The sequence below is a fragment of the Copadichromis virginalis genome, linkage group LG18 (assembly GCF_057382275.1).
Source record: "Copadichromis virginalis isolate Kocher_CV1m ecotype Utaka linkage group LG18, C_Virginalis_male_GT1.1, whole genome shotgun sequence".
NCBI lineage: Eukaryota > Metazoa > Chordata > Actinopteri > Cichliformes > Cichlidae > Copadichromis > Copadichromis virginalis.
In genome coordinates, this window is record NC_140635.1 from 36,717,622 (window position 1) to 36,743,185 (window position 25,564).

Genomic DNA, 25,564 nt, shown 5'->3' on the forward strand with positions numbered 1-25,564 from the left:
ACAAACCAGACCATATTATATTATACATTCTTTACAAATAAAGTGTAATAATTTCCACCCTGTTTTAGTCTAATTTAATTTGAATGACTCTGAATTGTACAGTAGACCCGTGGTTCTCAAACTTTTCACAATGAGTAAAACCTCATAAAATATATGGCTCTTGAAGTAGCACCCTTATGACCCACATTAAAGTACAGTAGTATAGGCCTATTTAACACCACATACAGTTTACACAAGAAAATTTTATTTCTATTATGAATGTTATTTATTTTAACTGTCATTAGCAGGATGTGACGAGTGATAATAATAACCACTGTACTGTATTAAAACATTCATGGGAAGTGGAATATCCGGTCTTTAAGTGATGACCTGATGAATCCTGCTTCCAGGTTCAAACTACCCTGGATTTATTAAGGCTGTTGTGTTTTTAACATGTTTTAATGTTTTGTATCTTGTTCTATTTAATCTGAACCAGCCCCTAAAAACAGTCAGTGATCACTTTTGGCCTCTCTCGGTTTTTAACATCACTGTTCATTTTAAAGCTCAGTTTTTAAAACCTTCCGATGTAACTACAGCCCAGCCCGTGCAGCAGTATAATAGTGACTAACCTCGTGTTGTGGATGGATTATCTCAGTTGTTCTCCTGACTGAAGTTTGGTCCGTTTACAGCATCCTGCCATGCGATTGCATTTGTCTCTAACCATTGGGAATGCTCACGTTAACTTTTATCCAGTGGGAAAAAGTTAGCGTTCATCCTCCAGCTTCACTGTTTTTATGTTATGCTAACATAACTGTGTCGCTACCCACCACGTAGCACAGCGGTCTCCAACCTTGTTTGCACCACCGGTTTAATGTAAGACAATATTTTCACGGACCGGCGTTTAAGGTGTTACTGGTAAAATACAACAAAATAAAATGATGCGACCAAGACAAAAAACTGTGGTATTTTGTAAATAGAAGAATAAACGCGAATTCACTGTGTAATTGTGTAACTTTATTAGCAGCGTCCTCCTGAAATGCGCCAACAACATTGAGAGTAACATCCTTCTCTCTGCCCCTTAATGCTCTCTGGTTGGTATGGTAACATGTAAATATTTCTTTCAAAATAAGACACACAACTACAACATGGGAAAAGACCGTCAGCGTCTCTACCACCTCAGACGCTTGAGAGACTTCCAACTGCCCTCCAAGGTGCTCAGGAACTTTTACTCGTGCACCATAGGCAAGAAAAGGCAAGTTTATTTGTATAGCACAATTCAACAACAAGGTGATTCAAAGTGCTTTAGAGAGCATCCTGGCGGGAAAACATCTTAACCTGGTTCGGGAACAGCACCATGCAGGACAGACGAGCTCTACAGAGGGTTGTGTGTGTACTTGTACAGCTGCTGTTATTGTGTATATATTTATTTATATTTCTTCATACATTCTTATATAGTTCTATATTGTGTATTTTGTTGTACAGTTATTTTATTTTCAACTTTAATTTATATATTTTATCTTATTCTTTCCCAGTTAAATTTACCCTTCATTCTAATTTGGGTTGTACAGTTATTTCATTCTTAACCTTAATTTATATTTTATTCCTTCCTAGTTAAATTTATACTTTTTAATTTTTCATATTTATTTCCTATCTTATTCATAGCCTTTTCCCTTTTTGTTTTCTTTAGGTCACGAGCAGTTGTCCAAGCATTTCACTGCATATCGTACTGTGTATGACTGTGTACGTGACAAATAAAATTTGAATTTGAATTTGAATTTGAAGACCCAGGGAAACCGAGTTAACCATAAACCACTTGCCTATGATAGTAAACAGTAGACAGACAGTAGACACTGATGTGGTTCGTTGACTCTTTTAGACTGTGTTCAGCACAATATTAATTAGCCATTAATTGGATGAGCTTTTTTGTTGATTTGTCTCCTATTCCCAATGTATGACAAATTATAATGACTGTTTGTTAGCAGCTTGCATACTATGTTATGCTAAAATCAGACGATAGCATTCTGTTGTATTCTAGTTGATTTGGGAAAAAAGAAAATTCCTTACACTATTAGGCTACATTATTTAGGAAAGTTACTTACTGTACTGTATCTTACTCTAATTACAGAGTAATGTATGACTTCCAAACACTGATGGTGTGGTAGCCTATTCAATAAAATGCTTGTTATACATATGTTACGCCCCAGTCTAGGGGTACAGGAACGTAGCATAAGAGCTAAAAAAGGAAGTGACCCCGCCCTGGTCCCCAAAACCATACACAGAGAAACCAATTTCTTAGTGAACGCTGGTTTATTTGTCTACACTGAAAATGAAGCTCCGGGGTGAACAAAGGTCAAAATAACAAACAAAACAAGCTAAGTCAGGAGAAGAGGTGCTATCTAAAACCCTATGTGAAACAGAAACCAAACAAAAGACAAACGTCACACCTAACTCTACTGAAATAAACAGGAGAAAACAGTACAAAGAAAAATAATAAGTTAGCTCACCCCTTCTGTTTCAGTGTCTAGTTACAATGTGCTATTTACAAGTGAAAACTAATGCACACACTATATACAAATCTCGGTAAGTCACGAGAATCACAAACACGAATGTCACAGGTTTTGGAAGCCAGGGTCAGGTCTGCTGCTGCTATCAGTGGCTGCCACAGCACAGCTGCTGGTGAGGGATTTTGAAAAGGGCCACATGATCAGGGACCAATCAGCCACTGCCAGCTCTCCAATCGGGAAGGACCTGTGGAGTTTTAAAGACAGAGCACAACAAAAGTACACAGCCGGCCCAGGGCCGTAACAACATATAATTCTAAACATTTGATAAATTGGGCAAATTATATTCTTGTTGTAATTATGAAAATGATGCAGGCATGTATCAGAGTTTTATATTGGTTTTCTCTTCAGGGGCACTTCTGAAATATTTTGGAGCACCCTCTGCAACTGCCACTGCCCAAGATGAGCAGCCATCCACCTTCTCAGCCACATATGTTGATCCTGAGGATGAAGACCCAATTGCGTCCACTTCAGGTGTGATTATGTGTAGCCTGAGTATCTGTGTGTGTTGCATAATAATTTGCAAAGACTGTTCCGCCACTATGATTGCTGTTTATTCTGAATAACTAACTAATGGAAATGTATGCTCATAGAAATGCTTCGAGCTAAACCCCCTGAGGACAAGCCCCTGCCTACGGACCCTGCAAACTGGCCTTCAGCTATCACTGACAGCATTCGAATACAGCTGGTTTGCAATGGACCAAGGAAGGTAGCACCTGACTTTGTTTTCCCCAGAAACGAGGGTGACGGAAGAAGTTGCCACCACCTATATTTTAAGAAAACACTAGTCAGCGGAGAAAAGATGCCTAGAAGTTGGCTAGTATATTCTGAGAAAAACAACAGTCTTTTCTGCTTCTGCTGCAAGCTGTTTTCTAAAAGAAACATGAATTTAACAAGTTCTGGACTGACAAATTGGAAGCATGCCAGCTCTTATCTCACCTCACATGACAATAGTCCTGAACACCATAACTCCATGAAAACATGGAAAGAACTGATAGTGAGGATTAAAAAAGGTGAAACAATTGACAAACAAGAGATGGCACTTCAGCAGAAAATAAGATGGAGAGCAGTGCTGGCTCGTCTTATTGCTATCATTCACTCTCTCGCAATTAGAAATTTAGCACTAAAGGAACACACAGAAACACTGTTTTCTCCATCAAATGGCAATTTTCTAAAAGAAGTTGAAATCGGGGGCGCTAGTGAGCACCGAATGGAGTAGACGTGTTTCTGTGGAGCTCCTCATACTCGCTTCACATTTTGGACTTTATTGTCCTATCCCTCACAATTCCTGGTTTCACTGAAGAATACTTGTTCCCTAACTCAAACAGGATGCCCAAATCAAAAGCTGAAAAAGCTAAAAAGCAGGAGAAGCCTCCGAACGGGATCGACACCCCTCCCCTTGAACCAGTCGACGAAGCTGAGCTAACCTCGGAGCCTGCTAAAGACGCGGAGAATGGTGATAAAAGTTTTTCCAAGGTTCTTTCTGAAATTCAGAAAATAAATATCACGATGACTGAAAGGTTTGACGGTCTTGAAGCGTCTCTGGCTACAGCACAGGCATCTTTGATGAGTATCTGCGGTCGGCTACAGGAGGTTGAAAACGCTAGCTCTGATCACGACGATTGTCTTTCTCTGGTTGAGAAAACATGTTTAAAATTGCAAGCGGATAACGAGGTGCTTCGTCTAAAAGTATTAGATCTGGAGGGTCGGTCCAGACGGCAGAATTTTAAAATTGTTGGTCTGCCCGAAAAAATTGAAAATGGACGTATGGTGGAATTTTTGTTTCTCCCAAAACTTTTGGGCGCGGACAATTTTGACAAGCCTTTGGACATTGACCGAGCACACCGGTTGGGCGGTCGTACCCCCGGGGAAAGAGATCATCCCCGGGTAACTATAGCGTGGATTCATAGCGTCCAAGTGAGAGAGAAGATACTACAGCTTGCTCGGGAGCAGTTTCCCTTGAACTATAATGGCAAGGCGATTCACATCTTCCCTGATATCCCGACGGAGGTGGTGAAACAGCGGCAGGTCTTCCAGGGCGTGCGTAAACGCCTAATGGATGCTGGAGCTCGGTGTAGTTTCTACTATCCAGCGCGTTTACGAGTAACGCATGGCTCCATGGTCAAAGTGTTCTCCACGCCACGTGAGGCTGAGGAATTTTTGGGAACTATACAAGAAGGCAGTGACTAATTTACAATCTTTGACATCTCATTTGAAACTCATTGCATCGGGATGTATGTGACTATTTCATTTTTCTCTCAACTATGTTGGCATTGAGGGTAAATATAGTCAGAGGAGCTTGCAAAGAAAAGCGTCTGGACTTCTTTAAGTTGCTTGAAGACATTTCACCTCTCATCCGAGAAGCTTCTTCAGTTCTAAGGTCAAATGGTGGAGAGTCCCAGATATAAACCTAGTGGGAGTTTCCCCCCACAGAGGGACAAAAGGACCCCCTGATGATCCTCTAATTGCCTGAGCCAAGGTGTGAAATTGGGTGTGGGTCCCAATCAGCCAGAGTTTCGGGTGTGTTCATTGTGAAACCTGGCCCCACCTTATCATGCGAATTCCTGAAGTCAGATGACCCAGGATGTGAGTGGGCGTTAAGGCGTCTGGGAAGGGATCTCAAAACTGGATTATAGATGACAGAGAGTTGGTGTCGTAAACCCCGCCTCTGTTCAAAGATGGTCGCTCACAGTGGACATAGATGCTTCTTTCACTCCTCTTTCAAACCATCTGTCCTCTCTATCCAAAATGTGAACATTGGCATCCTCAAAGAGTGTCCTTTATCCTTAAGATGCAGATGGACTGCTGAGTCTTGTCCTGTGGAGGTGGCTCTTCTGTGTTGTGCCATGCGCTTGTGAAGTGGCTGTTTGGTCTCTCCAATGTAGAGGTCTGAGCATTCCTCGCTGCACTGTCCCTGAAGGAAAAAAGAAGGAACACACACATGTAAAGGAAGCACTCAAAACATGCGGCTATCCTAAATGGGCGTTCTTAAAGTCAGCAAAGAGGCACAGAAAAGAAGATCAGACACCAGCGAGGGAGGATAAGAAAGACAGACGCAACAACATTGTCATCCCCTATGTAGCCGGTGTATCAGAGAAACTCAGGAGAGTTTTCTCCAAGCATGACATCCCGGTGTATTTCAGACCCAGCAACACGCTCAGACAGAAACTGGTTCACCCGAAAGACAAAACACCAAAACACAGACTTAACAATGTGGTGTATGCTGTACAGTGCAGCGAGGAATGCCCAGACCTCTAAATCGGAGAGACCCAACAGCCACTTCACAAGCGCATGGCACAACATAGAAGAGCCACCTCCACAGGACAAGACTCAGCAGTTCATCGGCATCTAAAGGTCAAAGGTCACTCTTTCAAGGATGCCAGCGTTCACATTTTGGACAGAGAGGACAGATGGTTTGAAAGAGGAGTGAAAGAAGCATCTATGTCCACTGTGAGCGACCATCTTTGAAAAGAGGCAGTGATTTACGACACCAACTGTCTGCCATCTATAATCCAGTTTTGAGATCCCTTCCCAGACGCCTTAACGCCCACTCACATCCTGGGCCATCTGACCTCAGGAATTCGCATGATAAGGTGGGGCCAGGTTTCATAATGAGCTCACCCGAAACCCTGGCTGATTGAGACCTACACCCAGTTTCACACCTTGGCTCATGTGATTAGGTAGAGGATCATCAGGGGGTCCTTTTGTCCCCCTTTGGGGGGAAACTCCAACTAGGTTTATATCTGGGACTCCCCACCAATTGACCCTTAGAACTGAAGAAGCTTCTCGGATGAGAGGTGGAACGTCTTCAAGCAACTCAAAGAAGTCCAGACGCTTTTCTTTCCAAGCTCCTTAGACTACGATGACCTGGATGACTGAGAACCTTCACAGACAAAGAGAGGGAAGGTAGTCAGAACTGAGGGAATCGCACTACCCAGAGGCCACACTGCAAACATCGAGGACAGCTAATTGCCCGTGGGGTTACATGGAAATCCCACAGGCAAATCAGAACCAATAAGCGGCTGCTAGGAAAGCTGGAACCATCAAGTACCTGCAGAGGGTCAGACAGATCCTGAGGAATCAGCTGAATGGTAAGAACAAGATCCGGGCTATCAACACCTATGCCCTGCCCATGATCAGGTACCCTGCTGGGATAATAAGCTGGCCGAAGGAGGAGAGAAGCCACTGACATCTAGACAAGGAAGCTCCTGACCATGCATGGAGGGTTTCACCCCAAGTCCAGCACCCTGAGGCTGTACGCTAAGCGGAAGGAAGGAGGCCAGGAACTGGTCAATGTCAGCACCACAGTCCAGGATGAGATAACAAACATGTGGGCGACCGTGGCTCAGGGGGTTGGGAATCGCATCTGTAACCGGAAGGTCGCTGGTTCGATCCCTGGGCTCTCTGTCCTGGTCGTTGTGTCCCTGGGCAAGACACTTTACCCTACTTGCCTACTGGCCGATGGCGCGATATGGCAGCCTCGCTTCTGTCAGTCTGCCCCAGAGCAGCTGTGGCTACAACTGTAGCTGCCTCCACCAGTGTGTGAATGTGAGAGTGAATGAATAGTGGTATTGTAAAGCGCTTTGGGTGCCTTGAAAAGCGCTATATAAATCCAATCCATTATTATTATTATTATGTTACGATTCGGTGTTGTCAGTGTTTTGTTTTAGGCGTGACTGTTATGTTTCCTGTTTTACTTTGAAGGTCTGTTGTATCTCAGTGTGTTCAGTTCACCTTTTTTTGTCTCGTCAGGTCTGATTTGCCCCAGCTGTGTTTCCCTCCTGTGGTCCATTCCCTGATTGCTGCCTCTATGTACACTCAACAAAAATATAAACGCAACACCTTTGTTACTGCTCCCATTCCCCATGGGATGGACGTAGAGACCTAAAATTCATTCCAGATACACAATATAACCATCCCTCCCAAACAGTGGTCACAAATCAGTCCAAATGTGTGGTAGTGGGCACATCTGCTATATTGAGATAATCCATCCCACCTCACAGGTGTGCCACATCAGGATGCTGATCTGACATCATGAGTAGTGCACAGGTGTACCTCAGACTGCCCACAACAAAAGGCCACCCTGGAATGTGCAGTTTTGTCTCACAGCAAAATGCCACAGATGCCACAAGCAATGAGGGAGCGTGCAATTGGCATGCTGACAGCAGGAATGTCAACCAGATCTGTCGCCCGTGCATTGAATGTTCATTTCTCAACCATAAGCCGTCTCCACAGGCGTTTCAGAGAATATGGCAGCACATCCAACCGGCCTCACAACCGCAGACCTCGTGTAACCACACCAGCCCAGGACCTCCACATCCAGCAGGTTCACCTCCAAGATCGTCTGAGACCAGCCACCCAGACAGCTGCTGGAACAATTGGTTTGCACAACCAAACAATTTCTGCACAAACTGTCAGAAACCGTCTCAGGGACGCTCAACTGCATGCCCGTCGTCCTCATCAGGGTCTTGACCTGACTCCAGCTCGTCGCCGTAACAGACTTGTGTGGGCAAATGCTCACATTCGATGGCGTCTGGCACGTTGGAGAGGTGTGCGCTTCACGGATGAATCATGGTTCACATTGTTCAGGGCAGATGGCAGCTGAGAATGTCCCAGTTCTTGCATGGCCAGCATACTCACCGGACATGTCACCCATTGAGCATGTTCGGGATGTGCTTGACCGGCGTATACGACAGCGTGTACCAGTTCCCACGAATATCCAACAACCTCGCACAGCCATTGAAGTGGAGTGGACCAACATTCCACAGGCCACAATTGACAATCTGATAGACTCCATGCGACGATGTGTTGCACTGCATGAGGCAAATGGTGGTCACACCAGATACTGACCGGTTCTGGGTCCCCAGACCCCCAATAGCGCAAAAAACTGCACATTCCAGGGTGGCCTTTTGTTGTGGGCAGTCTGAGGTACACCTGTGCACTACTCATGATGTCAGATCAGCATCCTGATGTGGCACACCTGTGAGGTGGGATGGATTATCTCAATATAGCAGATGTGCCCACTACCACACATTTGGACTGATTTGTGACCACTGTTTGGGAGGGATGGTTATATTGTGTATCTGGAATGAATTTTAGGTCTCTACGTCCATCCCATGGGGAATGGGAGCAGTAACAAAGGTGTTGCGTTTATATTTTTGTTGAGTGTATTTAAGCCTTGTGTTTCAGTTTGTGATGGTCGCGATCTTCCACCCCGGTTGTAAATAGTTTGGTGTTTTGATGTAAATAGCTGTCGATACTTTCGTTTTGGGATATTTTTGTGGAGAACTGTAGTAGTTTTTTTGTTTTGTTTTTTTTCCTTATTTTTATTTTTTCTGTGTTGCACGCCGGTTGCCTAGGCCGGGGTGTAACAATTATTATCCACAAATACAACAGGAAGATGGCCCCAACCAACCGTGTGCTCAGTGAATACCTCAGACAGCAGAAACCAAAGAATGATGAGGAAGAGGAGAAACCATCATGGAAGGACAGGCCCCTGCACGGTATGTACCACTGGCAGATAGCGGAGGTGGCTGATATCCAGAAATTCTACCAGTGGCTGGACAAAGCTGGACTGAAAGACAGCACAGAGGCACTAATCATGGCAGCACAAGAACAAGCTCTGAGCACAAGATCCATAGAGGCTGGGGTCTATCACACCAGGCAAGACCCCAGGTGCAGGCTGTGTAAAGATGCCCCAGAGACAATCCAGCACATAACAGCAGGGTGCAAGATGCTAGCAGGCAAGGCATACATGGAACGCCATAACCAAGTGGCCGGCATAGTGTACAGGAGCATCTGTGCCCAATACGGCCTGGAAGTCCTGAGGTCAGAATGGGAGATGCCCCCAAGGGTGGTGGAGAATGACCGAGCTAAGATCCTGTGGGACTTCCAGATACAGACGGACAAAATGGTGGTGGCTAACCAACCGGACATAGTGGTGGTAGACAAACAGAAGAAGACGGCCGTAGTGATCGATGTAGCGGTTCCGAATGACAGCAATATCAGGAAGAAGGAACACGAGAAGCTGGAGAAATACCAAGGGCTCAGAGAAGAGCTCGAGAAGATGTGGAGGGTGAAGGTAACATTGGTCCCAGTGGTAATCGGAGCACCTGGTGCAGTGACTCCCAAACTAGACAAGTGACTCCAGCAGATCCCAGGAACAACACCCAAGATCTCTGTCCAGAGGAGTGCGTTCCTAAGAACAGCTAAGATACTGTGCAGGACCCTCAAGCTCCCAGGCCTCTGGTAGAGACCCGAGCTTGAAGGACAGAGTGCCAGCAGGGACAAGCGGGGAATTTTTTCCTAATATATATTATGACAGATGGTGGAGAGGCTGCGAAAAGCTGAGAGTTAGAAGACAGAATTGGATACCACCACCAGCTATATGCTGAAGTGTTAGGAATTTAGACTTGAGTGACTTAAGGTAAGGAGTAAAAGTAAGGAGAACCATAGGTCAAGAAAACATGATTTGAGTGACCACATGGATATAGGGCAGGGGTAGGCAAATCCAAGCCTCAAATACCAGTGTCCTGCAGGTTTTAGATCTCACCCTGGGTCAACACACCTGAATCAAATGATTAGTTCATTACCAGGCCTCTGGAGAACTTCAAATACATGTTAAGGAGGTCATTTAGCCATCTAAATAAGTAAGCTGTATTGGATCAAGGACACATATAAAACCTGCAGGACACCAGCCCTTGAGGCCTGGAGTTGCCTACCCCTGATATAGTGTAATGCGGACTTGAAATGGCTGCAATAAGAAAAGATCACTGATGACCTGCAGTACATTTAGAGATGAACTGGAGTAAAGCTGTAGGGACTTACCTACAGCATTAACAGCATTAACACTACAACATCTCAGAGGTAACTTTGATGAGATTGTATGTGAAGGTTCTCAGTCATCCAGGTCATCGTAGTCTACGGAGCTTGGAAAGAAAAGCGTCTGGACTTCTGTAAGTTGCTTGAAGATGTTTCACCTCACATCCGAGAAGCTTCTTCAGTTCTAAGGTCAAATGGTGGAGAGTCCCAGATTTAAGTCCTAAGGGAGTGTCCCCCAAGGGGACATGAACCCCCTGTCGATCCTCTACCTAATCACACGAGCCAAGGTGTGAAAACGGGTGTAGGTCTCAATCAGCCAAGGTTTCGGGTGAGCTCATTGTGAAACCTGGCCCCACCCTATCATGTGATATCTCGAGGTCAGATGGCCCAGGATGTGAGTGGGTGTTAAGGTGTCTGGGAGGGAACTCAAAACTGGATTATAGATGGCAGACAGTTGGTGTCGTAAACCACCGCCTCTGTTCAGAGATGGTCGCTCACAGTGGACATAGATGCTTCTTTCACTCCTCTTTCAAACCATCTGTCCTCTCTGTCCAAAATGTGAACATTGGTGTCCCAGAAGGAGTGACCTTCTCTCCAATGTAGAGGTCTGAGCCTTGTTATACTGTACAGCATACACCACATTGTTAAGTTTTTGTTTGGGAGCTTTGTCTTTGGGATGAACCAGTTTCTGTCTGAGTGTGTTGCTGGGTCTGAAGTACACTGGGATGCCATGTTTGAAGAAAACTCTCCTGAGTTTTTCTGATAAACTGGCTACATAGGGAATTACAATGTTGTTGCGTCTGTCTTTCTTATCCTCCCTAGTTGGTGTCTGATCTTCTGTTCTGTGCGTCTTTGCTGACTTAAAGCCCAATTAGGATAACCACTTTCATTAAGTCAGCAAAGAGGCACAGAAAACAAACTGAACTCCAACCTGCTGCTGACCTTCTACCGCTCATCCATTGAGAGGCTGCTGACATACTGCATCACAGTATGGTACCGCAGCTGCACTAAGGTGGACAGAGTAAGAATTCAGAGAGTATTTAACCTCCTAAGACCCGAACTCTTTCATGGCATGCATTTTAAAATTTTCTTTGCTATTTGGGTTGATTGGGACCTGATGAATGTAAAACCAAAGAATTACCAGTTTTTGTTTTTTTTTTTTACCTAATTTTTGTTTAAATCTGTCATAATGTATGGTGTGAAGAGGTGGAGACAGGAGGCAGAGGTGAAGATGTTGTGGTTTTCATTGACCAGAGTGGACAAGATTAAAAGTTACTGGAAGGACGGCTCAGGTTGAGCAGTTTTTAGAGAAACTCAGAGAGGGAAAGTTATGATGGCTTGGACATATGCAGAGGAGCCTTAGTGGATATACTGGGCAAATCATGTTGTATATAAAGTTGGCAAGCAAGAGTTAAAGAGGACGACCTCAGGGGAGGTAGTGAACGAGGACATGCAGAAACTGATGTGGGTAGAATCAATAAGTCACGTTGTCTTGCCTTGATGAACTGTGTGATAGCACCCTAGATCTCTAAATTGGTCAATTTTAATATGTGATGCTCGACAAATTATTATACAGGGAGTGCAGAATTATTAGGCAAATGAGTATTTTGTCCACATCATCCTCTTCATGCATGTTGTCTTACTCCAAGCTGTATAAGCTCTAAAGCCTACTACCAATTAAGCATATTAGGTGATGTGCATCTCTGTAATGAGAAGGGGTGTGGTCTAATGACATCAACACCCTATATCAGGTGTGCATAATTATTAGGCAACGTCCTTTCCTTTGGCAAAATGGGTCAAAAGAAGGACTTGACAGGCTCAGAAAAGTCAAAAACAGTGAGATATCTTGCAGAGGGATGCAGCAGTCTCAAAATTGCAAAGCTTCTGAAGCGTGATCATCGAACAATCAAGCGTTTCATTCAAAATAGTCAACAGGGTCGCAAGAAGCGTGTGGAAAAACCAAGGCGCCAAATAACTGCCCATGAACTGAGAAAAGTCAAGCGTGCAGCTGCCAAGATGCTTCTTTCTGTTAACATAGTGTTTTTACTTCCCCTTGTCATCAAAGTGCTTCAAAGGGGGGTTGTATTGTTTGCTGATTGTTGTCATGTCATGAATATATTGATTGTTGGGGTATTCTCTGTTTGCTTTGTGTTATTCTAGGATCTTTACCTTACAATATAAAGCCCTTGAGGCAACGGTTGTTGTGATTTGGTGCTAACTGAATAAAATTAAAAAGAAACTAAATATTTTTTGGATGTTTGTTTTTCTGCTAAAAACTATTTTTTATCTTTATTATTATGGTAGCTGCTCTGTTGGAAGTGTGTCAGCAGTAATATCCCCAGCGCATAGCCTCAGCCACTAAAAACACGCTGACGGGATGATGTCGTTTTTGCAGTCAGTATCTATGGGAACCGACACAAATCCAAAGTTCAGTTATCCAAATGTTGTATATCCTTCTCCCAGCAGGAGAGAAAAACTCATCATGAAGCTGAGGATATTTTGTTTGTTTGTTTTTGTTTGTTTAGGAAAGTTAGAAAAACAAAGTGTGAAAAAAAGAACAATTGCATAACTGTGGGGATTGAAGAAAAGGGGATTTGGACCCTCGGACAAGGAGTGATCCCAGAAGAGCCCATGTGGGAACTGGATAGGTCAATACATTTTGGGGGATGTAAATAGTTTTAAATTAATTTGTCATACAGGGAGTGCAGAATTATTAGGCAAATGAGTATTTTGTCCACATCATCCTCTTCATGCCTGTTGTCTTACTCCAAGCTGTATAAGCTCGAAAGCCTACTACCAATTAAGCATATTAGGTGATGTGCATCTCTGTAATGAGAAGGGGTGTGGTCTAATGACATCAACACCCTATATCAGGTGTGCATAATTATTAGGCAACGTCCTTTCCTTTGGCAAAATGGGTCAAAAGAAGGACTTGACAGGCTCAGAAAAGTCAAAAATAGTGAGATATCTTGCAGAGGGATGCAGCAGTCTCAAAATTGCAAAGCTTCTGAAGCGTGATCATCGAACAATCAAGCGTTTCATTCAAAATAGTCAACAGGGTCGCAAGAAGCGTGTGGAAAAACCAAGGCGCAAAATAACTGCCCATGAACTGAGAAAAGTCAAGCGTGCAGCTGCCAAGATGCCACTTGCCACCAGTTTGGCCATATTTCAGAGCTGCAACATCACTGGAGTGCCCAAAAGCACAAGGTGTGCAATACTCAGAGACATGGCCAAGGTAAGAAAGGCTGAAAGACGACCACCACTGAACAAGACACACAAGCTGAAACGTCAAGACTGGGCCAAGAAATATCTCAAGACTGGTTTTTCTAAGGTTTTATGGACTGATGAAATGAGAGTGAGTCTTGATGGGCCAGATGGATGGGCCCGTGGCTGGATTGGTAAAGGGCAGAGAGCTCCAGTCCGACTCAGACGCCAGCAAGGTGGAGGTGGAGTACTGGTTTGGGCTGGTATCATCAAAGATGAGCTTGTGGGGCCTTTTCGGGTTGAGGATGGAGTCAAGCTCAACTCCCAGTCCTACTGCCAGTTTCTGGAAGACACCTTCTTCAAGCAGTGGTACAGGAAGAAGTCTGCATCCTTCAAGAAAAACATGATGTTCATGCAGGACAATGCTCCATCACACGCGTCCAAGTACTCCACAGCGTGGCTGGCAAGAAAGGGTATAAAAGAAGAAAAACTAATGACATGGCCTCCTTGTTCACCTGATCTGAACCCCATTGAGAACCTGTGGTCCATCATCAAATGTGAGATTTACAAGGAGGGAAAACAGTACACCTCTCTGAACAGTGTCTGGGAGGCTGTGGTTGCTGCTGCACGCAATGTTGATGGTGAACAGATCAAAACACTGACAGAATCCATGGATGGCAGGCTTTTGAGTGTCCTTGCAAAGAAAGGTGGCTATATTGGTCGCTGATTTGTTTTTGTTTTGTTTTTGAATGTCAGAAATGTATATTTGTGAATGTGGAGATGTTATATTGGTGTCACTGGTAAAAAGAAATAATTGAAATGGGTATATATTTGTTTTTTGTTAAGTTGCCTAATAATTATGCACAGTAATAGTCACCTGCACACACAGATATCCCCCTAAAATAGCTAAAACTAAAAACAAACTAAAAACTACTTCCAAAAACATTCAGCTTTGATATTAATGAGTTTTTTGGGTTCATTGAAAACATGGTTGTTGTTCAATAATAAAATTATTCCTCAAAAATACAACTTGCCTAATAATTCTGCACTCCCTGTATTGTTTGACTTTTTGTTATTATTTCAGCCATAACACATCCCATCCCATTTCATATTTCAAATTACGTATAGTCCACAATTTGACACTGATAACACGACAGTATACACAAAACCACACCAATATTGTGACCCATCTCTTAGTCTTGTTTGTCAGTCTGCCCCAGGGCAGCTGTGGCTACAACTGTAGCGTGCCTCCACCAGTGTGTGAATGTGTGTGTGAATGGGTGGATGACTGGGTGTGTAAAGCGCTTAGGGGTCCCCAGAGGGGACTAGTAAAAGCGCTATACAAATACAGGCCATTTACCATTTGTTTATCGTGTAAAGGCCACAACCTCTCATTAACCATGCTGTTTTGTTTATCATTTAACCAGGTTTCAGAAATGTCAACAATAAAAACGTTTATGTTGTATCATAACAAACAGTCTTGGATTTGAGTAAAACTTCTGCTATCAAAATGGATTATCGAGGATGTCTGGTCAGGAGTTATTTGTTTAGTTGATCCTATGTTAACTATCCAAACAAATGATTTATATTGTGATAAGGTATTTTCAGGATCAATGTTACATTCAGCATGCTGTCTGTACACAGAGTATTCAAATACTTTTAAACAGTTCCTGATGTGAAGGTTTTGAATGCAGTCAATATTTTTCATCTCAGTATACTTTAATATGATGGACGTGTGAAAATAAAAAGTCAAAACAAGTTATACAGCTTCTGGTTTAATCACGGTTATAGAGTAAAACATGTAAGTTATACAGATTTATAGTGTCTGGTTACCTCCATCCATCTTATCACTTAATCAACAATCTAAATCAACTAATTATTTAGCCATGATGACTTTGGCCGTTTCTAGTATCTCCTTTAATTTAATCTGTACTTTACAGTTTCTCATTGAACTTCCTTGTATTTGTTTCTTGAAATTTGAATTCCTCTTGAAGTATTTGTTGACAAATATTCAGTTGCTTGGTTTGCCTGAGCAAGTCAGTCGTGGCTTTTCTGTTCACAAAATGAATGATAAAAACTGGTGTTGCTTTGGTGTCTTTCCTCAAATGTGCATGGCAGTCTGAAATGACATTGCTGTCAATGGCAATATCTCTAGACTCAAAGAAGTAGAGTAGCTGTTGCTCCAGGGAGAGCATTTCACTCGGTGTGTCATCTTCAGCACGTCAGCTACCTGCTCCAGCTGTAGCCCTTCACACAGCTGTAGCTCATCTATTTTTGTATACTGTTCAAGTTTATTAACATGGCTTTCAAAGAAACTGATTTTCTTTTTCCAAGATTTTTTTGATTCGCACACTTCCCCCATTATTAATTCAGGCAGTTTAGTTTGATGTTTTGACACTTTCTTGATTTTTTCTGACATGAAGTTGAATGAACACTTATTCTCTTTTATTTCCTTGTATTTGTTGGCTTCTGTTTGTTTTCTCTGGTGGAATTTTAGACGAGAGTAGAACAGATTTACGTGGTAGGAAGTCTCCCTACATTGCCTTATTTTCAATCTGCCAGTCTAGTACACAGCCAGGTTCAGCTGGACAAACCCGATTACCTTACCTAAAAGAGTGGCTTGGTTGACTTCAGTCTTCAGTATATTGATAACATTTTTAGAATTATCTTGACACACCTGCAGACACAAACAGGATGTTTGGAAGATATTCTAGCAAATATTTTCTCATAAGGCTGTTTTACTAATATGACTGTCTTGAGACGGAAAAGATATCAGAGCAGTAAAGAGGCTGATTTGTTTGAAACATTCGTTTACCAGGACATAGATGTTAATAACACATGACATCCTTATTGAACATAATGTGGATTAACTTACCTTAAAATAGATAAAGGATACACAGCAGGGTGTCAAATATCCAAGTTGGGCCAGAATTGGCCACAATCCTGCACACAAGGCTGCAGTCCCAGCAGCAAGAGCTTCAAGAGGAGAAGGTATCGGCTAGAGAAGATCCTGCATGGGAGACCGTCCCTATGTCATTTTCATCAGCAGAGCGGGAGGACAGGACTTTCCTAGCAGCACCTTGGAACCCACAACACATGGCACAGATGCTGACCTGCTTGCAATAAAGAGGGACTTCCAGGTAGGACAGCAAAAGAGGGAGAAGGTTCTTTTGGCAGAACTCAGAGGACTGAGGAACTGATCAGCTGCACTCAAGGTCCCAGGTTAATGGAAGCCCTGCCCAAATACCACCTGAGGGGAACATGGCAGGTAAAACAGCAGGCCAAAGGAAAGCAACAGCTAGCAGCCCCGAACTTATACTGCCAACACCAGCATGCCAGTGAGTATACCAGGATCACTCAGTGGATATCCCCTCTTATTAGTCTCAAGAGGTGAGCAAGTGGCCCGATCAGCTGGTGTTAAAGTGGAGGCCAAAAGTGGGCCAAAAACACCACCCTACCAGATGGGGGAAGTTGCATTGTGAATACGTTACCAAAGCCTGGAGATGACTGGGATGGATGGGGAAAGAGCCCATTGCTATGAAACTCTAAAAGTTGCACTGCAAACAAAATTTGACATTTTGCCTGATATGAAGTTTCAGTCCAGTACCTGGTGGTGACCCAACTGAGACTTACTTTCATCTCAAGAGCCTTTACAAGTGCTAGATGCAGCCAAAGCAGCACACCAAGGAAGAGATTGGAGAGGCTATCATCTTGCAGGTGACCATTGTTGTGATCTGGCATTATATAAAAAAATTCAACTGAATTGATTTGAATTTGGCTACAGATAAGTTCCCAAGGTTTCAACTGGGTTCTTGCCTTTCTTTTCTTTTTTTCTTTTTCTTTTTTTTTAAGAATAGTTTATTTCAAACAAGAGAAAAAAAAAGGTTAGTTTCTCCTTAGTTAAGCTACTTCATACAGCTTTACTCTAAGGTACACCATATTGAACTAATCCAATGGAGGCCAGAAGATTGGAAGCCATTATTTATTAGTTTTCCCTGAGCCACAGTGATTTTGCAAAGACTGCAACTGGTCATTATTAATAACATGTTTGTTTCTATGTCACCCATGCACCATGCCTCGCTAATTTATTTACATGGTTTTTTATTTCACTCCCAGCACAGTATAACATACTCATGTTTACTTGGAGTGTTTACATAATTGCATTAAGCCTTAAAAACAAAAAGATAAAGCACTAAATATAACGTAATATTAGAATAAATGCACGTTTTCTTTATTGTTTGAAACACTGTGTGATCAATTCTTTCTTTTGCAAATGACATTATCATTTGTATTGGCTATAATGTAAAGGACATGAAAAATAAAATGCTCATTAAAATTTCGATTCTGAAGTTTTGATGTTCTGTCATTTCCTGTTTAATCTGGGAACTACTTACCTTATTTTATTCCTGTCAGCTTTACTTCCACACTTTGTTCTATTTCCGAAGGTTTTCTGCCACAAGTCTAATCAGACAATCCTCGCTTCAGTATATATTCAACCCTTTGACCTTCTTCCAGCTGCCAATACTTATTTTCCACCCTGATTTACGAATAAATTCTTTATAAATCCTACCATGTGAATTCATGGATTTTTTTTTCACATTCTGCACTGAAAAAAATATGTTGTTGGATTTACTTAATTCAATGGTGGACATTTGTTGCACACAGATGTTTTGCTTTGGCAGCAACTTAAACAATTGAGTTAAATTAACACAATTTATTCATGTTCAATAAACCTGTGCAATTTGTGTTGATAAAATGTGACTTAAACATGTTTTGATGAAGTAATTTGAGCTCTTGGAATATTTTAATCCTTCACAATTTTCTCACGTTATCCCAACACGATTCAATAACTTTTACCCAATACTACTTGGTCACTTAAATACTACATGTTATCTTCAAATTACATTTTGCTATTATATTCTAGTATCAAATACACAATTTTCAAATGGAGGCCTTATAACAGATTGTATTGTTCTCTTCCAAGATGGTTGCTGGCATCCACCAGTAACCTTTCAAAACAACATGTCTAATTTCACTGCAGTAGGTAAAGAATTAAACTGACATTACTCCTCTACTGAATCTATATAAATCAACAGTTAAATAATGTCAGTTCTTCCGTGTTCTCTGGAATCAATCGCAGCAAAGAAATTAGACTGTTTCTTTTGAAAAATGTTGGGAAAGAACAATACAAAACATTCTATTTAAGGCCTCTGACATCAAGATTCAGTTAAACAACAATTATAACTAAACAATTTGAGGTAATGTTAGTTTCCATTAACATTAAATTAGGTTACTGAATTGGCAAACACCTTCCTATTAACACTACCCATTTTACCCCAATAACTAAAGAAATTAGCACTTGCAGGTCAAAAACTTTATTCAAGAGACGCAAAAATAACATTGATACAGTGACTGTCAAAAATTACAGCACTGATCATACTGTGACATCTTGGTTCAAAACAGCACACTTAGAAATATTCAACGTTCTTTACTTCAACTGAATGAAACTGAAAATACCATTTCACACGACCCATATGGGATATTTAGACTGTATAACTGTTCACGCTGCATCTCTTCACTAGTAAAAGAAAGAAAAAATACAAAGAGAAATTTAAAAATGCTGCCAAACAGACAAACAGAACTTGTACAGAGCAAAAGGAAAAACAAACAACAACAAAAAACAGCTCGTCCTCATGGCAGTTGCAGAGTATATAAAAATGAACCCTGCGATCCGTTCCTGGAATTGAGCTTCAAAAATGCAGCAGAACAAGTGTGAGATTTAAATGTCCTCTCACCTAGAGCTGGTCACCTCACATGCATAACAGTGAGCTTCGTTGCAGGAGCAGTTTTGTCTTAGTTGTGAGCTTTTCTTGAGAGCTGAGTTGCATCCAACTCCATTACCACCCTTTGAATCACCTCAAAAGTGTAGCAGAGTTGTGATGGGTAACTCATGTTGAAGGAATAAAAAAGGTCCAAACAGCATGGCTACTGCAAAGGTCACGTTATCCAGATCTTGAAGAACAACATCAGAAAAGTCATTGCCTGGCGCATCTCTGGAGACAGATGTTCATTGTGGTTTTCTCAATCTGTGCAGTGGCCTCAGTCAAGTCCTGGTTAAACACAAAACATTTCTTTAAGATTCCTTTTTAAACTCATCTCTTTTGAATCTACCAGTTCTAATGTTAGAGTAATTTAAACCAATGCAAGCAACATAGTAAATAGCTATAGCCAAAGAGTGGCCTGCCATGCTGCCATTCATGGTCTAACAGAGTTTCTAAGAGAGGGTGAAAAACATAATAATTTCAATTGCTTTACATTAGTTTTTGTTAGAAAGACACCGGCCCATCAGAAATCCAGGCTATGTCACTCAGAAGATGTTAGAATTTAGACTTTCAGCCCCACAATTTGGTTAGCTGTTGGTCAGTTGGTCTTTTTTTTTTTTTTTTTTCAAACAAAAGCTAATGTAAATACTGGTGGGATTTTCCTTTGTTCATTAGAATGACAAATTTAAAGTTTTTTCACACTGATGTGACCCCTAATACAGGGGTGGGGGTGGGGCCTCAAGGGCCGGCGGCCGAGTTCACTACCAGGCCTCATGTGAACTTCAAATTATTAAAGAGGACTACTGGTCCTAACCAGTCCAATGAGGATCAAGTGGATAACTAAATGCATTTTTAAAGGTTGCAAATCCACAATCTACTCATAAAACACTCACCATGAACTCCTGCACCAAGATGTTGCAATTGTCTTTCACACAGATGCGGAGCACTTTGATGAGGGACTCCGAGCATTAATGTCATCCTTGACTATTATAACAAAGAAAACAGAGATTTGTGAACTTTTCAGTAGCACAGAAGAAAATGATCCCAGACAAAAACTCTTGACTTTTTAAACCAGTCAACATGCAACACCAGCATCTACAAAGCAATATCAAAAGTTCCTGTTTGACATCAACTTTATGGATATATAGTTTCCAGAACATTTATTTTTAAAAAAAGATAAATTTTTCTCAGTGGGCCAGTAAATGCATGACGAAAATTATGGCATCCTTTTAGTGGAATCATTACTCACAGGTAATAGTTGACTGTTTCAATGGATGTAGCATAAAAATTTTACTGACCTAATGCAATACATATACACTTTGTAGTTAAAGAATTTTAAAGTTCTTACTGTCATAATGGCAGCTACATCCTTTAGCTTTGTGCCCTGTTCCCCCGATCACTTTGCAAACACTTTCAGCAGACTGTCAGAGAAAAACTCAGCTCCGTCAGAAACCTTGACTGTAAAGGCATGGTTGGGATGCACTGGAATGCTGCATTTTATCTGAAATGACATAAAATTATTTTGAAATAACAGCAGGCACTGTGCTTGGTTAATCAGTAATGTTTTGTTGAATAAAAACTGTGTTTCCAGATCTTATGGGATTAAAAAAAATCCAAAGATGTTTGTTTCTGATTTGCAACCCAACAACCCACAAGTTACAACCTCATTTCAGTTCAAGTGTGCATTAATGCGAGTCCAGTAATCACCTTTCTGGCAATACATACAGGTATAAGTTAAACCTATGGCAGATTTTGGATTTCTCAGTTGTATTAATAGGGTGAGTATGCATGCACCTAATAATTATAAAAAACCCATTATAATTAAGTTACAGAAACGAAAATAGAATATACTTTCTTACCATAACACCTTGAACCCACAATCCATCAGCTGACTCCTGGTGAAATGCAGAATAGAGGTCGTCTCTCAATGTGCAGCAAAAAAAACAAAAACAAAAACAAAAGGACAGCAGGTGAGGCCAGGAGGGGTAGGGATGTAAGCTAGCATAATGCCGCTGATGATATTAGCTAAAGCTGTTCAATGTCCAAAATCTCACTAACACCACGGTGCAGTAAATACACAATGTAACTGAAGAGTCAGTTGGCAAATCTATTCACACAGAAAACCAAATTATGTTATGAGTGCCTCGTAATTAGGTTTAATGTGATATTACGGCTCTTGTGCCAAAGACAAATTCAAATGAAAAAGCGCCAATTCTTTGACAACAGATAAAACAGCAAATAAGCTAACGGCTCTTTTTTAGCATGTTACATGGCGACACTCTAGACGTTTAACTACATTTGGCTGAAATATGGTAAATATTAATTCAAAAAATCAAGACATACCAAAAACGTAGAGTTGGCTGCTCGACTTGACTGAGATGGATGCCTTTTTTAAACCACGATCCAAAGCCCGCGAGATGAAATCACGCGTGGTTTCACGAGATTTAACGTTGCTATCTTATTGACTTACTTCACCTGAACATGATATGAACAATTTAATACACCCTTTCTGCATATCATGTAGTTTTTACACTATATAGTTACATTTAACTTTAAAACATGAGGCAATTGTGTTAAATACATGCAAGATGCTTACATAAATCCAAGAGATGGCCAGTCCCTTTTTTTCAGTGTGTCTCTCACAGTTGAAGTGTACCTCTGGTGCAAATTACTGACCTCTGTCATCATTTTAAGTGGGGGAACTTGCACAATCGATGGCTGACTAAATACTTTTTTGCCCCACTGTATACAGTGTGAGGCAGAGAGTGTCACAGGTAGATAGGGTGGAAGCCATCAAGAAATGCCTTCAGCCTCCCTCCAAAAAGAAGGTACGGTCCTTTCTAGAACTGGTCAGCTGGTACAGAACATTTGTGCCCTATGATTGCAGCCCTTCTAAGATGGACAAGGGAATATCAAACCCTTCAAAACCCTGAAAGCCTAACTGTACCTCTCTAGTCCTTAGGAGCCCTGACTTCAGCAGATGATTTCTGGTGCAAGTATATGCCTCTGCAGTCAACCACGGCCCAAGGAGACCCTGGAAAAGCACATCCAGTCCTATATCTGAGCTGGAATCTACTGCCATGTGAAACAAGGTATTCCATTGTGGAGATGGAAGCCTTTGCCATTAAATGAGAACTGGAGAAATGTCAGTATTATTTGCTTAGATGGGAGTTTGATCTGGAAACTGACCACGGAGCGCTCACTTGAATCTCTTCCATGAAGGATCACAGCAGCTGCTCACTGCAGCATTTTAGGTTCGACATCCTTGTAACCAGCTGGTTCAGTTATATGTAAATGGTTATACAAACATGTTTCTGCTGCCTGAGGTATTCACTTAGCACATTGTCCTGATGTACTCAGGGATCCTGGGTAGTCGTTCTGACCCTCACCACTCCTCGGCCTCCTTCCTTTCACTTAGTGTAGAGTCTCAGGGTGCTGGACCTGGGGTAATGCCCTTCATGCATGGTAATGAGCTTTCTTGTTTTTGGTGTATCTCCTCTCTGTCTCCTCCTTCGGCCAGCTTATTATCCCAGTAGGGTAAGCCCACCTGTCCCTGCCATTTCTCTGTTTCTCGCTTTGCTTTTGTTTTCTCTCTCTCTCTGTGAGTTTGTGGTTTTGTGTCTGCTGCCAAGGACACCTTACCTTGCAGGGACAAGATCCTTACTGGATCTCAGCCCTCTTCTCCTGCAGACCTGAAGCAATCAGGCTCACCTGTTTGCCATCTGCTGATGTGCTGGCCAGTACTGCAAGCAAACCTTCAGTCTGGGCATTGAATTAATTGTGGTAGTGAAACCATCTCTGATCAGTGAGTCTGTTTGCCTGTTTTTGCTTCAACGATTAGTTACCTGTCCTCTCTTCTGTGCAGATGTCCTGGCGTTCATCTCTGTGTGAGTTTTTAAGACAGGGATGAGGCTTGATTTCCTTGTATGTGATGAGAAGTGGTCTATTATGGTGATAGCGTCATGGTCTGCTTGTACCGAGAGCAAACCTTCAGACTTTGCCTGAGCGTTGGACGAATTGCTGTAGGAAAACCTCTTCTCATCTGTAAGTCTGCTTCCCTATTGTTTCTCTGAGGATTGCTCACCTGTCTTCTCTATTGCACAGAAGCCCTGGTGTGTATCTCTGGGACAGAGAAATTGTGTGTGAGAGATCTATGGAGAAGAGTTTGCTCCAGTGTGTGATCAGAGGCATTGGATTTTCACTATCAGACAGCTCGAACACTTCGTAAATACTTACCGTATTTTCACGACCATAAGGCGCACTTAAAAGTCTTAGATTTTCTTCAAAAAGTACGGTGCGCCCTAAAGCGCAGTGCGCCCTGTGTGTTGTAAGGAGGACGTAGTAGAGAACACCATGAGAACGCTAAAGGGTGAAGTGTGGGCGTTGATCGTATATACCGGACAATCGCACATACCTGTCTTTTTTTTTTTTTTTGCCTGTCCCGTTTGGCTCTTATGCATCAGAATTGTTGTCTAAAGGCAAAGAAAGATGCCCAACGGATTTACTTTACCAAATTGACCATCCCAGCCTTGCCATAATGGTCCATTTGATTCACCTTTTATTGTTTATTTTATTTTCACTTACTGAATACGGGACAGACTTGACTGGGGGAAAGAAGGGGAGAAAGAAAGAGGGAAAGAGAAACAGCTGAGAAGAGGGACGGGGGAGAAGGGCAAAAGACAAAAACCAACAGAACGGGCAGAGAAAAAAAAATGCATATATCAATCACCTGGATCACCTGCTGAGAAAGAAAAAAGAAAACAAGCAGAAGAGAACAAGAGTAATAGAATAAACAACATCACAATGATATATGGGAATATGACAGTAAATACTAAATATTAAACATTATTGTGCAGCACATAAGATCAACAGAACACAGTGTGCTTTGAGGTAGGAGCCAAAAAGGGTGTAGTTTGTGGGTGTGATCACCCGTGTGTACACCTGTGAGCATGGACGCGCTTGTTTTTAAAAGGTTCCTTCATGTAATAATCTGCTAGAGGGTGTGGGGGGGCCACAGCCACGTCCTCCAGGGCGTGAAGCAGGTGTGGAGGAGATCAAAACTCCAGACATCCAGAGGCCCCCAGAACACAAGAGACCAAGGAAGACCAACAGAGGGGCAGCCGCGCCACTGTCCCAGAAAGAGCTGAGGAGAGTCCCAGATGAGGGCTCACTCAGCAGCCGCGGAGCAGAAGCCAGGGGGAGTTGCAGTGACGCGCCCGTGAGCTCCGCCGGCAGCCAGCCGTGCCTGAGTGACCGAGCCCCAGGCCGAGAGGCCGGGGGCACCCCACCTCCGAAGTGGCCCGAGTGAGCCCCAGGCTCCAGGCCCCGATAAGCGGCCACCAAGGAGTGAGCCGGTGTGTACCTGGACCCCCATCCCCGGACACAAAGAACCACCAACGCACCGATGTCTGAGGGGGTCCGCCACTGGCAGGGGAAGTGGTGGTAGGGGGAGATAGGCCTCCAAACCTTGGAGGGCCTGAGATGTCCCCAGAGAGGTGGCGCCTGACACCCAACCTGACATATAGACACAGACATACAGGCACACACAGACACAAACATCCATTCCCACCCTCATGCTCTCATATGCACTTACTCCACACTCAACCAACGTGGAGACAGACATAAAGAGACGCTGTACACACGATCACACTCCCCAAGCGTACTCTACAAACCGGGTCTAGGTACCCTTGCCCCTGGAGGGGGGAACTGCACCCAGACCCAGGTGGTGTTACCCTTTTCCCTGCGGTGGGGGGAGGCAGACCGCCCCGACTCCGCAGCAGCAGGGAGGCCCCACACTCCAGACCGCAGTCGGACGGGGCTACTCCTCCTCCTAGCCCCCCCGCTCCAGCAGGTCGCAGAGAATGGGGGTGAGAGAAGACTCCAAACCTCCCTCCACCCACTCATTGTAGTGTTGATGCATGTGTGTTCTAAGGTGCATTTAAAACCCAGGAGGGCATGGAGCTACCTGCCAGAGAGCAGCAGGTAAGCGCATGGTCCCTCCTGCTAGCCCTCAATGTCTACGTGTATTTAAAATTGAGAGGTGGGCAACGACGCCAGGGGTGGGGTGTACACCCTGATGGTACTTTGGACTCCGTGTATCGTGCCCACCCCCAAGATCCTATATGTATGTGTAATGAGAGTGTGAGTAATGTGAATGTCTAAGTTGTGGGATAAAAT

The 25,564-nt window shown here is 42.8% G+C and overlaps 1 long non-coding RNA gene across 3 annotated transcripts; it reads right to left on the reverse strand.

Annotated features, from left to right (window-relative positions):
- Positions 1-19,038: 19,038 nt before the first annotated feature.
- On the reverse strand, positions 19,039-22,022 carry LOC146688437 (uncharacterized). Of its 3 annotated transcripts, none has more exons than XR_014916488.1 (5): positions 21,984-22,022; positions 21,247-21,862; positions 20,736-20,888; positions 20,281-20,371; positions 19,039-19,675 (listed from the first exon to the last, which is right to left on the reverse strand). It is a non-coding gene; the product is annotated as an uncharacterized LOC146688437 (long non-coding RNA). The 3 variants fall into 3 exon arrangements; XR_014916489.1 differs by having other exon boundaries at positions 21,247-21,282; positions 21,731-22,017; XR_014916487.1 differs by having other exon boundaries at positions 21,247-22,017.
- Between the last annotated feature and the right edge of the window lie 3,542 nt (positions 22,023-25,564).